The sequence below is a fragment of the Salmo trutta genome, chromosome 25 (genome assembly GCF_901001165.1).
Source record: "Salmo trutta chromosome 25, fSalTru1.1, whole genome shotgun sequence".
NCBI classification, from domain to species: Eukaryota; Metazoa; Chordata; class Actinopteri; order Salmoniformes; family Salmonidae; genus Salmo; species Salmo trutta.
This window is the reverse complement of record NC_042981.1, coordinates 40,744,616-40,759,288: the sequence shown is the minus strand read 5'-3', so window position 1 is coordinate 40,759,288 and position 14,673 is coordinate 40,744,616.

Below are 14,673 nucleotides of genomic sequence, written 5' to 3'. Positions count from 1 at the left end.
GTAATACAAAGCCCACAAACATCGGACCGAACTTACAATAAAACAATCACTCACAAAAACCATGGGGAAAACAGAGGGTTAAATAATGAACATGTAATTGGGGAATTGAAACCAGGTGTGTAAAACAAAGACAAAACAAATGGAAAATGAAAAGTGGATCGGCGATGGCTAGAAGGCCGGTGACGTCGACCGTCGCCCGAACAAGAAGAGGGACCAACTTCGGCGGAAGTCGTGACAAATTGTGAGGATCTCCACAGACCTGAGATGACCTATGCATGCTATCTTGAACATGCATGCTTTCTATGATTACAGAAAAAAACATTTATAGTTACAGTAACCTTATAATGTGGCCATTGATGTCTTACTCATTTTAAGGTTGAATGTTGTATGCATTTGTAAGATATCCTTAACTTTAGGCTATTTACTGTATTACAAGTAATATTGTGTTTGGTTGACAATGGAACCAAATATCACAATTTAAACGAGATGTATCTACTGCTTGGATAGTTCCATCTGAGCAGCTGGCCTAATCACATATCATTTGTTAACTTGTTGAGAAGTTAATAGGTTATTTATTGCATTTTAAAAGTGATATTGAATTGTTTGGTTGTCAACACAACCAAATACCAACATTTTAAGGAGATTTATATTCTGCTTGGAGAGTTCCATCTGAGTCACTGATTTATTATGGCTTTAATTCCAATTTGAACTAATAATTGATATGTTGATAAGTTAAAGAACAGAACTAAATCAAGTCAAATCATACTTTGAATGCAATTGAAATAAAATGTGATTTGATTTAGTCCTATTCTTTAACTTAGATTTTTGGTTGAGATGGAGACGTGAATCCAGCATAAATTTGTTGACAAACAAATTAAAGCCAGACTTAAGCATCGTCTACATCAAGCATGAGAACTATTACAGTAAAAATGTAAGTGAACAGGATCATTCACACTACAAAAAGAGTGGAGAACAATAAGAGAGCAATCTTTTGGATCACTGTCAGATAGTTTTTTTTGTCCCTCCGACAAAAAAAACTTTCACAACCAATCGAAAACGCGTTTTAGATTCTAGATGTGCGAGGCTGCACTGAGAAGAGAGAAGGCAGAGCGCACAGTTAGCTTGCTTGAATAACTGGACATGTGTGAGTATATTGATGGTCACATTAATTACACCCTGATAGCTCTGAATAGTCTGTAAACATTGTATACAGTGTGCAGTAGAATGCGTTGATCAGTTGATTGACGGGTGTAGCCTACTGTACAACAATCTGTCCTCTAGTGTGAATGCTCGCCAATTTTTATAGTTATGTATAGTTTATCATTGTAGTTATCATCCTTTGTGTGGATGGCCCTTAAGCCGTTGGCTCAGATGGAACTATCCAAGCAGAATATACATCTCCTTCAAATGGTTGCGTCGACAACCAAAAAGCACAAAAAGCTTATCTCTCAAATTTTGTGCACAAATTTGTTTATTTCTCAACCATAAGCCGCCTCCAACATAATTTTAGAGAATTTGCCAGTACGTCCAACCGGCCTCACAAACACAGAGCACGTGTATGTCGTCATGTGGGCGAGCGATTTGCTGATATCAACGTTGTCAACAGTGTACCTCATGGCTCCGGCAACGAACACAATTGCATTTTATCGATGGCAATTTGATATCCTGAAGCCCAGTGTGAGGCCTATTTATTTTAAGGTATCTGTGACCAACAAATGCATATCTGTATTCCCAGTCATGTGAAATCCATAGATTAAGGCTTAATGAATGTATTACATTTACAGATTTCCTCATATGAACTGTAACTCAGTAAAATCTTTGAAATTCTTGCATGTTGCGTTTCTATTTCGTTCAGTGTATATATAGGCCTAAATGATATGAGCGATAAAGTATGGTCACATTTCATTATCTCTGTTAAACCTACCCTTTGGAATGACTTCGATAGCAACAGTGAAACTATTTCGTTTGCAAGTGGAGATCACTCAACAATCATCCTCATGATAGCACATTGGTAATCGCTAAGCAGGCCTAGTTTTGGATAAAACCCTGGATGTGAGCCCAAATTGTATATAAAATTGTATATAAAACAATTCTCCAGTAGGAGGCACTGCCCAGCCTATTGTTTCATTTTCTTATACTGGATTTAAGGCTGAAGATCTGACGTTGTTTTAAAAAGGTACAAATTCAACATATTTTATACAATGTTTGTCTATGTTGACATTTGGTTATCATGACAATCTTGTGTTTGAAATTGTACCCTTAAAAAAATTACTTTTTTAAAACAATTACTTTTTTCAAATCCAATGTATTTTCCACATAGATTCCACGTCACAATACGTTGACACATTGCGTTGAAACAAGATTGATTTAACCCGTTTTTGCCCAGTAGGTATGTGCTTTCAAGTGCTTGAGTTCCTGGGTTCAGGAGGTCAGGTGCCTGGTGGGATTTATTCCCTCCTCGCTGGGAGGGGATCACTCACTCATCAGCAGCTATGAAGAGCTGAATGGACAGCCCTTCAAATAAGGCTGCTGGAGCGGTTATCTGGGCGCCTGAATCCCCACGTGAGAGGGTCAAGCCCTTCTACTACCCTCTTTCCATTTCTGAGGAGGAAAGAGAGGAGAAGAGAAGGCTAAAAAAGCATGTCACAGCTGTCTTGAGAGGGATGTGAGGTAGTCCTCTTTATGCCAAGCCATCAACTGGAAGAGCCATGACTGACACCTCCAAAGACTACCACTCCATTTGAAGATGTAAAAGACTTCCACTCAACTCTATCCTGTCTGTGAAGTTCTGACTGGGTTTCACATCAATGTCTGACTGCGTGAGTGAGAGTTTGTTTGCTTGAAGACTCTCCGTGTTTTTATTATTGGAGTTTATTGGTGAAATGACAAAAGCATATTATGCTGGTTGCCTTTAGAGGAATATTTAAATCTTCCCTTGGAGTGTTCGCCGAGGCTTTGATAAGCCCCGTCATTTGTGATAAAGTCCTGTGAAAGACGGGCCCGAAGGATGCCTTTGTGAATTCAAGGCTCCCATAGTTCTCTGATCCCTCTAATACCTCTCTTCTCCTATCTCGGTTTTCCCTTACCTAGTCATTAATTTTATTTTCCGATCTCGCTCTCTCTCGCTTTGAAGTAAATGTCCAGTTAAAATCACACTTTTAAAAGTTAATGTGACCCACCACCTGGATTCAGTCCTATGTAGCAACATTTAAAAGTGTGTTTTTTTCTTTACATTGGATACGAGTAGAGACTCCGAGCTGCAAAATGGTATATCATACACTGCAGTTGAGGAACAATGGGAAATTCTGCTTTGAAAGTTGATAAACTTGTAACCCCACTTTTGAGAAAATGGCCCGTGAATATTTTTGGTACATCTACTGGAGAGCTCTTCTTTGTCTACACCCATTCAACATTGTTCACACCCTCTTAAACCTTAGCCCCACCCATCTCTTTAAGGATTCACAGTGCAATAAACAACCCAAGATTTCAAGAATAAAAGTGGTGAAAGTAGTAGCAAAAAATGCTAGTAAAAATACACTTTATCTAGACCTCGGCCTATATCCTAATCCGACTTTGGTGCAGGTCATGTTGTTCTTCACATTACCATCTCTGGTAAACACACACACTATATAAAAAAAACGTTATTATTTGTCACATGCACAGGAAACAGAAGGTGTAAACGGTACAGTGAAATGGTTACTTGCATCGCGGAGTCTTTTATTTAGACATGTAGCTAGCTATCTAGCTAAACAATGAACCATAATCCCAACTCTGACTTCCGAGCGTTCAAAAGAACTAAAAACTCTGGGGAAAAAACAAGCTTCAACTGGATTTTTTTTATTTGAACGGTCATCCAACTCGGAATCTCTGTCCTCTTTCTAGAGCTCCGACTTTCTGACCTGAAGATCACTGACGTCATAATTCGACCTCGTATTTTTCAGAGTTCTCAGTTGTTTTGAATGAGGAAATACTACCATGAATGAATCTGCTGGTAGCTGAAGCTAACCAACTAGGTGCAATGTTAGATAGTTGTTAGATAGCTAGCTAACATTAGGCTATAACTAGCATCACAAATGGCTTACTGAGATACAAATAATATTACTACACAGATCATACATGTAAATGATTAGCTAGTGAGACAGCCAGCTAGCTAGCTAACAGTATGCTTTAACTTGAATGAATGAAAATCACTTGACAACATTTGGAACGTATATTATATCTGAAAATGTAGCTAGACTCTTACCCATATACATGGTTGAACGCTTCTCCCTCTCTGTCATGGATGCCCTAAGTTTAAAGATGTAATCCGGAAACAGGTGTTTTATACAACAGCCTTCTTTCTGTGTTCTCTTTTTGTACTCTCCGCATTTGGCAACCATTTCTCTGCTTCCACCGGGCATTCCACTGATTTCAAAACTTGGTCAACTTCTTCCATGACAACAACACAATTTTTTCCCCACCATTGTTATCTGTAGAGTCTACAATGTCTGGTTCAATGAAAATCATCTCTCGGCATGTCCAGCCCCTCATTATCTCAGCCAATGATGGCTAGCGGTATTTTTCCATGGCTAAACCAATTTAACCATTTTATTTGTATTTAAGATGACATACAAGTTTGTTATTAAGGCACATGAAAGTTCAAATGTTTCTGAAGGCATTTCTGCAAAAAAAACGAACTTTGATTAAAAAAAAAGTAAAACGTTCAAATACCACTCCTGTGAAGTAGTGATGTGTGACATATGCGTAGTTTCTTGAAACTGGTCAGATATTCTGTTAACTCATTCCCAAATAATGTTGTTGACTCATCCTATACTCACTGCAAAAAACCCTCCTCAAACAGACTTTGTATTTCCTCATAGATTATGCCAATCAGAGGTCTACTCGCATGAACATTTTTAATGACCGGTATACGCCCACACCATTCTGTTGTTGGGGTATCCCCACACAATTTCAACACAGAAAATCAGCTTTTCAAAATTCTTAATAAAACATATTTTGAAGGAAAACGATTTAACTCATATTGTAAGTAATTATAGGTCTTATTTAATAGAAATCTGGAAACACTGGACAGTTAATTTAATTATTCGGCATTCTCATCCCTCATCCAGTTCCTCTCTGCCCATGAACCATTGAGACTAACACATTAACCTGTGGCCTTGCCTAATCTGGGGAGTACAGCTCGCTGGATAGAGAAGTTGAAACAAAGGCAAACCTTTTGTTGTGACTTTACTTTCATTAATCTAATGACTGTTATTTATCTAATCAACTAACTAAGCTAAATTGTTACCCAATTAAATTAATAATGTAACAATTAACTCATTAGGAATTGGGGCACCACAGTTCTTTAAAGAGTTACCATCTCCTGAATTAAACTCTCTAAAAAGGTCTTTGCCTATTACATCCATAAAACAGTCAACTTATTCAATCATAACCTCGTATCATATCATCATTCTGAACAGTTGTATCCTCCTTCCATCTGCAAAAACCTGAGCCATAATTATGATTCAGTACTACAGAAATTGGTTTAATTATTTATTTACTAGCTAACTACATGGTAACACAGGATTAACATACACACTTAATACAATAAAAACAGGTCCCTAGCGGACTGACACACTATGGTGGCTTGTTACAAAAGAGATGGAGGGGGGGGGGGGGGGAGCAGAGAGGGACAGAGACATGCGACTTTGGTACATTTAGAAACTACTCTCATGGTAATCATAAACTTTGCACATGAACCGCTGCCAGTTTGGAGTAAGAAATCATGAATGTGTTACACAGACAAGTTATATTTGCATGGTTTAGCATAATTAATTAATCATTAATCAGCCATACCAGTGATTGTCCGAGAGGTGACTATCGTCTCTACCTCGTGTTGAGATTCAAAGTTTAAATCACTTTAAATGTGAGCTGCAGCTCGACGGCTTTCTGGTCTGATATGTTCATTCTTAACCCATAATTTTATATGTGAGCTGTCTACCCCCCACCAGCTTCCTTCTCCCCCCTCTGCGGGCGAGAGGGGGTCTGGCCGAAGTCAACCACTGCAAAGCTGGTCCGACCCATCTGGATTCTCACAGGACAGTCATGATGCTTTTGAGATGCATAAAATAAGTATTTATGCCTGTAATAAAGCCCTATTGTGGGGAAAAACTAATTCTAATTGGTTGAGCCTGGCTCCCAAGTGGGTGGGCCTATGCCCTCTCAGGCCCACCCGTGGCTGCGCAGTCATGTGAAATTCATACATTAAGGCCTAATGCATTTCTTTAAATTGACTGATTCCTTATATGAACTGTAACTCAGCAAAATCTTTGAAATTGTTGCATGGTGTAACCACAAGTCCCAACAACTCCCTTCTCCACACTTGCATAATTCCTCCTCTAAGTGAGTTGGAACTAGAAGTGAGTTTGGATTCTATCAATTTTCTTCCTATTCCGGCTTTAACTTTCCATGCTTTAACGACTGGAATAATGAGACAGTCACAAAGCATGACCCAATACCTCCAGCAGTGCTGATGCAGAGATGTACAAAATTGGTCCCGCAACAAAGGTGGATGACTTATAAGGAGTCCAAAAGGGAGGGCACCATATTCAATATAAGATCTATTGTGCAAAGTCAGATTTGGCTTTGCAGGCCCTGTGAAGTTTTTTGGAAAATAAATATACTGTATAAGTTAGACTGAGGTAGAATCTTTTCCAAACGAATATGACACACTTACAGTAAAAATGAAATTATTATCTTTTTTTCATTTTTGTTGAGTTTAATCTTTTCTTTATATGCTTTTATAACAGCATGAGAACGTATATTTCTTTTAACACGAAAGTGCCTGGTAAGAGGAAAAATAAACAGCTTTGGAGGACAGGTTAATCAAGAGGGAGTGGTCCAGCTTTGATCAATTATGATAAAACCTATGATAACCCTATGCTTTATCATGACCAACATCATTACCTGGTTGAGAGAATGCCAAGAGTATGCAAAACTGTCATCAAGGCAAAGGGTGGCTACTTTGAAGAATCTCAATATTACATCTATTTTCATTTGTTTATTAACACTTTTTTGGTTACTACATGATTCCAAATGTGATTTCATAGTTTTGATGTCTTCACTATTATTCTACAATGTAGAAAATAGTAAAAATAAAGAAAAACCCTGGAATGAGTAGGTGGGTCCAAACTTTTGACTGGTACTGTCGATTTTAATGAGCCAAAACTGTTTATGTTCCAATAACCTATTTTAAATAATTGATCTACTTCGCAGATCTGTTTGGACAATTATTGTTAGTTAATATCATCACCCCTTCATCTAAAATTGTTGAATGAGTTGAATGAGTTTCCTGTAAACCACAGATATTATATTCCTTCTCTTTTAGCCAGGTGTCACGACTTCCGCCGAAGTCGGTTCCTCTCCATGTTCGGGCGGCGCTCGGCGGTCGACGTGGCCGGTCTTCTAGCCATCGCCGATCCACTTTTCATTTTCCATTGGTTTTGTCTTTGTTTCCCACACACCTGGTTTTCATTTCCCAATTATTGGTCATGTATTTAACCCTCTGTTTCCCCCATGTCTTTGTGTGTGATTGTTTGTTGTTCAGGTCGGTATGTTTCCGGCTGTCCCCCCCCCCCCCCCCGGTACAAGCTACACCCACCGCCTGACACCAGGTAAATACTGATCGTCTTTTCTTATTATCTGCTAAGCCATTGCACCTATAACTGGCTATACTTATTTCACCACTTACCATAATGAGATATACTGTAAATGTATCATATGTTTGTAAACTTGCCATTAACAAGTACCACAATGATTGAGTGTCCATACAGCTGTACCATGATATTTGCATTGCTACTAAGTAAACCTCCAATTGTTCTCCACTATTCCACCTGCTAAAACCTCATGCAAAGGATTGTTACCAATAATCAGGATTGCCATTACAACAATGACATTTTTGGCAAGCAATTATTATTTTAGCAAATAACTATTTTGATTCATCCGATATTGTCCCTAATATCATTACCCCATAGTAACAGATGTGGGACACACACACTCCCCACTACTTCCCCCACAAACAACCACAAGATCAGATGTTCAACATCTGTTCCGATGAATGCATATACAGTTGTAGCTGTTTGAGACGGCATGCAAAATTGAGCACGAATAGGGAAATTTGATTAACCAATGTCAAGTCCTAGCTGACGGAGCTCAGATTCACCCCCTTCCCCTGAAACACACACACGCTGGTACCCCGTTGTGACCAGTTTCCCAAGCATCTCTGTGCAGTCAGGCCTTTGATTATTTGTTGCCACCAGGGCCACAATATTTGGCCCCTCTCTGATTGTCCGAGTGTGATTCCCCTCCCCATGGGTTACTGCAGCTAGTGTTGCCAGCACTGCAACTACCTGGGTGGGGGCACCCCAGCGGAATCCCCACCGGCTAAGTACAAGGCTCTCATTAGCAGCTTTAAGAAATTCCTTGTATATTATGCTCACCCATCCGGGGGCTTTGACTTTGTAGTGCCAGGCAGGCTCAGAATCTTAACGGGGCGGTGCTGCTTTAGTGGGTCTCTGACCACCTTTATCTTTCTGTCTTGGTTTTATAGGCCTATAAAACTTAAGGACTTCGCCTTAGTGAATGGGTTGCTCATGTGGGTGTATAGAGTTGGGGACCGTTTCATCATGATAGGACAAACTATATTGATAACTTATTTAAAAAAAAATGTATATCCCATATCTGCATAAAATTTAAAGCTCTCTCTGTCACAACTCCTGCTCGAAGACACTAATGGACTCTGCCATTTGCAACCATTTTCCTTTTCCACTCACTTAACTCCACACTTTCAACAAACACACACTTTCAACAAACACAAACTCACACACCCCACCTTCATTCACAATATCCACATACAGTGCCTTCTATGTCCTCTGTTTGCTGTGTTTTAATCCCTACCATGTTGATTCCTACCAATTTTCTGACTTGATTAGTTTGTGTTCCAGTTCTTTATATTTGAAGACGTATTATTTCAATAATTATCCTTCTAATGCTGTGTAACGTAATACACCAGGAGACAGGAAGCAGGTGCAGAAGGAAGCAGGTGAAACGATACAGATGAACATACATGAGGTGTACAGAATGTGAGAAACAATACTACATAATGACTGCTGTCAATTTAGGGCTAAATAAAAAGGCCGTAATCACTGAGAAAATGATGACCAGGTGTGCGTCACAATAGTTTCCAGGGCCGGTGGTTAGTAGACCGGTGTCGTGTGGTGACCTACTATGTTTAATTGTTACCAGAGTAAATTCATCTTGTAACTGTCACGGTTGCCGTAAGAACGGGACCAAGGCGCAGCGTGTGTAGAGTTCCACATCTTTATTCCAAAGTGAAACTTCAAGCAAAAACAAATCAAATAAACGAAAAACTAAATGTGACTACGTGGTGCACAAAACAATATCCCACAAACACAGGTGGGGGAAAAATAGCTACTTAAATATGATCCCCAATTAGAGACAGCAATTACCAGCTGCCTGTAATTGGAATCATACATAACACCAACATAGAAATATAAACTAGACTACCCCTAGTCACGCCCTGACCTACTACACCATAGAGAAACAAGGGCTCTCTATGGTGAGGGTGTGACAGTAACAATTAACTCATTAGGAATAAGGTGGCGCCATGGAAGAAGTTGTTTAACGAGTTACCATCTCCCGACTTAATTTCAAGAATATATCGATAAGTCACTTATTAATCATTACCTCCTTCTGAACGTCGCAGACTTCTTTAATCTGCACAAACCCGAGTCTTGCTGATCATTCCATACCACACAAATTGAATTGATTATTTATTTACTAACAAACTAAATGATAACACTGGATACACACACACAGTATAGGTTATTGATGAAAACAGGTCCCTAACGGACTAACACAATATGACACTTGTTACAAAAGATGAGTTAAAGAGAGCGACTGCGAAACAACACTTGGATCCATTTGGGAACTACGTTCACAGTAATCCTAATACCTTTCCCCGAACTGGAGGGACTTGATAGCATAGGTGGGGGTCCCCTTCGATGTCCAGGGGATGCGGAGGGGTATCACGGGGGACAGTATCAGCCAGGGGATCACCGGCCTGAGGAGGGAAACGTGAAAGGAGGGTGAGATCTGGTAGTTGGTGGGGAGTTTTAGCCGATAGGTTACCTCATTGACCCTCTGGTGGACCTTGACGGGCCCCACAAACCAGGGGCTCAGCTTCCGGCAGGGCAGGTGGAGCGAGAGGTTCCTGGTGGAGAGGCAGGAGCGATCACCAGGATGGAACACGGTAGCCTCACTACGGTGGCGGTTCACCTCATCCTTCTGATGGTGGCTGGTGCGTTGGACCCTCACGTGGGCGGCGTTCCAAACCACCTCTGCACGCCAGAACCACTCGTCCACTGCAGGTGCATCGGTCCACGGAACCAGGGCTGTATGATATCCCAGGACGCACTGGAAGTGCAACAAGGAGTTGCTAGAGGGCGATGGGACAAGGAAATCCCAGCCGGCCAAACCCTCACCATAGCCAGACGACGCTGGGTCAATTGTGCACCGCCTCGACACCACTAGCGAGGCTCTCCATACCCCTAACAGAGGGTATCCTACCATGGGTCGTCACAACTCGGGTTTGCAGTGCCTTATACTGCTGCACCACTAAGGAGGCATATTGGGTATTGAATACAGATGTTGAACATTGCGTTATCTTGGGGCATTCTCCACCGCTGTGTTCAGTCCACCATGACACCTCACCCTCCTGCTCTTTCTCTGTTAACATGAGCCACAAAGTGACATAATAAGCAACTTCTCCTTTTGAGAACGCCCTATGTGGCATCAATATGAGTCAAACACTACAAAGTGTAAATAGGATAATTTTGGTCATAAAGTCAGCATTGTGCTTCATTCTATGGCTAGAGGACTCCTGATATCTCCAGGAGTGATAAGTATAATGTCAATCTGTTGTGGTCTAGTACTGTCTTTTTGCTAGCTATGGCCATCTACTTTAAGTGTTGCCTGTTTTCCCAGTGGCCTACTTGGTGTGAACTACTGACTTCTCATAATTTGCAGATAGTTGTTGAAACATCAAGCGGCAGAGCAATTTGTTTTGGTAATCAGTGGCTGTGTATTGGAGGGGGAGTGGTTTCACCTCTCCTAGGAAACCAGCAGTTAGTACAGGGAGTTGTGCTCTCCACTTATGCTAGGAAATTAGTGTTAGTACTTCAGTCTCCCCTGGTTTCTCAGCGACAGCTGTAAGTGGCGATCATGTCAGTGGCTGTTTTGTCAAAAACTAAGACTGTTGCCGAAACAAAGACTGTTCTGCCGAGTTGTTAGAGGAAGGCTTCACACCACTCTCACTTGAGTATCTTACCTAGTTATTTTCATCTCATTCTTGCTCTTTTTGTAGCTTTGGCAACTGTGTGTTTTCTTTACCTGTTTGCAACTCTCCCTTCTAATTTAGTGTACCTTTCACACAAAACCCATGTGGAATGGATCATGGATCACCCCACAGAATAATGCTACTCCAGCTGCTCTTTTTCATCTGACTACGTTTTCTTTCATAGTCCGAGAGCATCTGGTCATCGTGGTGGTGGCACAGGTCTAATAATTTCTCCTAAGTGGAAATTGTCACCTGACCATCTCCTCATTTGAATTCCATGCTGTCACTATCACTTGTCCACTCAAGCTTAACACTTATTTTCTTTCCAACTCTCTTTCACCTCCTTGCCTCTTGACCTCACCCTTTCCCAGATCCCCAAAACTCACAAGGCAGGCAATATGTTTCACCTCATCTTTACTAGAGGCTGCTCGTCTACTAATCTCACTGTGTAAATTACACAATGTAAGTGGGACAATATTTTCAAATCTCAATATCTCTGTTTCTATTACTTAACCTCAAACCAACTATAAATTGTAGGAATATTGAAAGCATTTAATGAGACAACTAAAATGTGTGCAACATGAACATATTGTTCAGTTTACATTGTGTAATTTATTGACGGTCCATAACTAGCCCCAGACATAACTGTTTGTCCTGAATACAGTCTTAATTGCTTTGACACATTTTTTTTTTTGCATCATTTAGTCATATTTGCAAACAAGATGCATGTTTTGGAATATTTCTATTGTGTACAGGGTTCCTCCTTTTCACTCTGTCAATTAAGTTAGCATTGTGCAGTAACTACAGTGTTCATCCATCCTCAGTTTTCTCCTATCACAGACATTAAACTCTAACTGTTTTAAAGTCACCATTGGCCTCATGGTAAAATCCCTGAGTCAACGACAACTGAGTTAGGAAGGATGCCTGTATCTTTGTTGTGACTGGGTGTGTTGATACACCAACCAAAGTGTAATTAATAACTTCACCATGCGCAAAGGGATATTCAATGTCTTTTTTTCCCCCACCCATCTACCAATAGGTGCCCTTTGCGAGACATTGGAAAACCTCCCTGGTCTTTGTGGTTGAATCTGTTTGAAATTCACTGAGGAACCTTAAAATGATCTGTATGTGTGGGGTACAGAGATGAGGTAGTCATTAAAAAATGTTTTTAAACACTTATTGCTACAGAGTGAGTCCATGCAACTTATGGCACTTGTTAAGCCGATTTCTACTCCTGAACTTATTTAGGCTTGCTATAACAAAGGGGTTGAATACTTATTAATGTGAGACATGTTCACATTTCTAAATACATAATTCTGCTTTCGCATCATGGTGCATTGTGTGTAGCTCATTGACAAAAAATACAATTTAATCCATTTCAAATTCTGGCTGTAACGCAACAAAATGTATAAAAAGTAAAGGGGTGCGAGTACCCTCTCAAGGTCAGATAATTACCTTGGTAATTCATAATTTAACACTAATCAATATAAAATTGGCTTTGTAGTTTTGCTGTTGGCAGGTTTAAATTTGGTGATTTTAAGCAAGTTGAGCAGACTAAACTGCTTGGTGTAACCCTAGATTGCAAGCTTGGTTTACGCTAGGTGGGGGGTACAATATGAACAGAAAATCACTTCCTTCACAACTCTGCTCTGCGAAGTGTAAGAAGTATAAATGCCCTGACTTCTGCCGAGGCCATATCACAGTAAATGCTGTACGGCCACTGCATACATTAGATTGACCATGGAGCGCCTTTAACATTAAAACTTCTTCATGATTGGTGGGTCCCCTGCGGGATGTTTGAGCTAACGTAGGCTAATGCGATTAGCATGAGGTTGTAAGTAACAAGACCATTTCCCAGGACATAGACATATCTGATATTGGCAGAAAGCTTAAATTCTTGTTAATCTAACTGCATTGTCCAATTTACAGTCGCTATTACAGTGAGAATACCATGCTATTGTTTCAGTGCACAGTTTTGAACATGAAAAGTTATTAATAAACAAATTAGGCACATTTGGGCAGTCTTGATACAACATTTTGAACAGAAATGCAATGGTTCATTGGATCAGTCAAAAACGTGCACATACACTGCTGCCATCTAGAGGCAAAAAATCTAAATTGCACCTGGGCTGGAATAATACATTATGGCCTTTCTCTTGCATTTCAAAGATGATGGTACAAAAACATTTTTAAAAAACGGGGTTTTTTTTCTTTGTATTATTGTTTACCAGATCTAATGTGTTCTCCTACATTTCCACAAATTCCAAAGTGTTTCCTTTCAAATGGTACCAAGAATATGCATATCCTTGCTACAGGCAGTTAGACTTGGGTATGTCATTTTAGGTGAAAATTGAAAAAAAGGGGCCGATCCCTAAGAGGTTTTAACAACATACATCAGTCTCTCCTGGCTCAAAGTAGAGATTGACTGATTGACTGGTCTTTGTGAGGTATTGACGTCTTGAAGTACCAAACTGTCTGTTCAATCAGTTAACACACAGCTCAGACACCCATACATATCCCACAAGACATGCTACCTGTATATGCATAGTAGTAAATAAAGCCATGACTACATGGAATTCCCTCCAACCTCCGGTAACTCAAGCTAGCAATAAAATTAGATTTAAAAAAACATAAAACAACACCTCACGGCACAATGCGGACTGGGAAGAGACACACACCCACACGTTATTCTTAGTAATGTAATATTGTGAAATGGTAATGTAGCAGTGGAGCAATGTACATTTGTATGAAGCACAATGTTTTGTACGGCATGATGTTGTATTTATGTTTGGACGAGTAGCTGCCTTGGCAACAGCTAATGGGGATGTTAATAAAATAAAAAAAATTAACATTTTGCCGCCTGACAACTAAGAGGGAATTCCACACTCTAGGTGACCCTTGCCTTTACACGAACCACCTACAACCACCTCTGACGTTGTCTCCGACATTTTCCATCCCACTGTCAGGGTAAAATTATTTATTTAAACTTTATTTTCCTTTTAGCATGTCATGACTCTGACTGCGTGGTTTATGGACATGGCGTGTTACGGACATATTAAACACTCCAACACAAACCAGGGTGTTAGGAAGAGATCTAAAAAACATGGATTGCTGCTCCCCCCCACCCCGACACAGCAGGTGTCTTAAATACGTGTCTTCTTAATTTGTTTGTTAAGCACTGATGAAGGCATATGGCTGAAATGTATGCTGTTCCTTTTTTAAAACCTTTTATATAGCACCTTGCACTTTCTGTATTCTTTCGAGCATGGATTAAATTA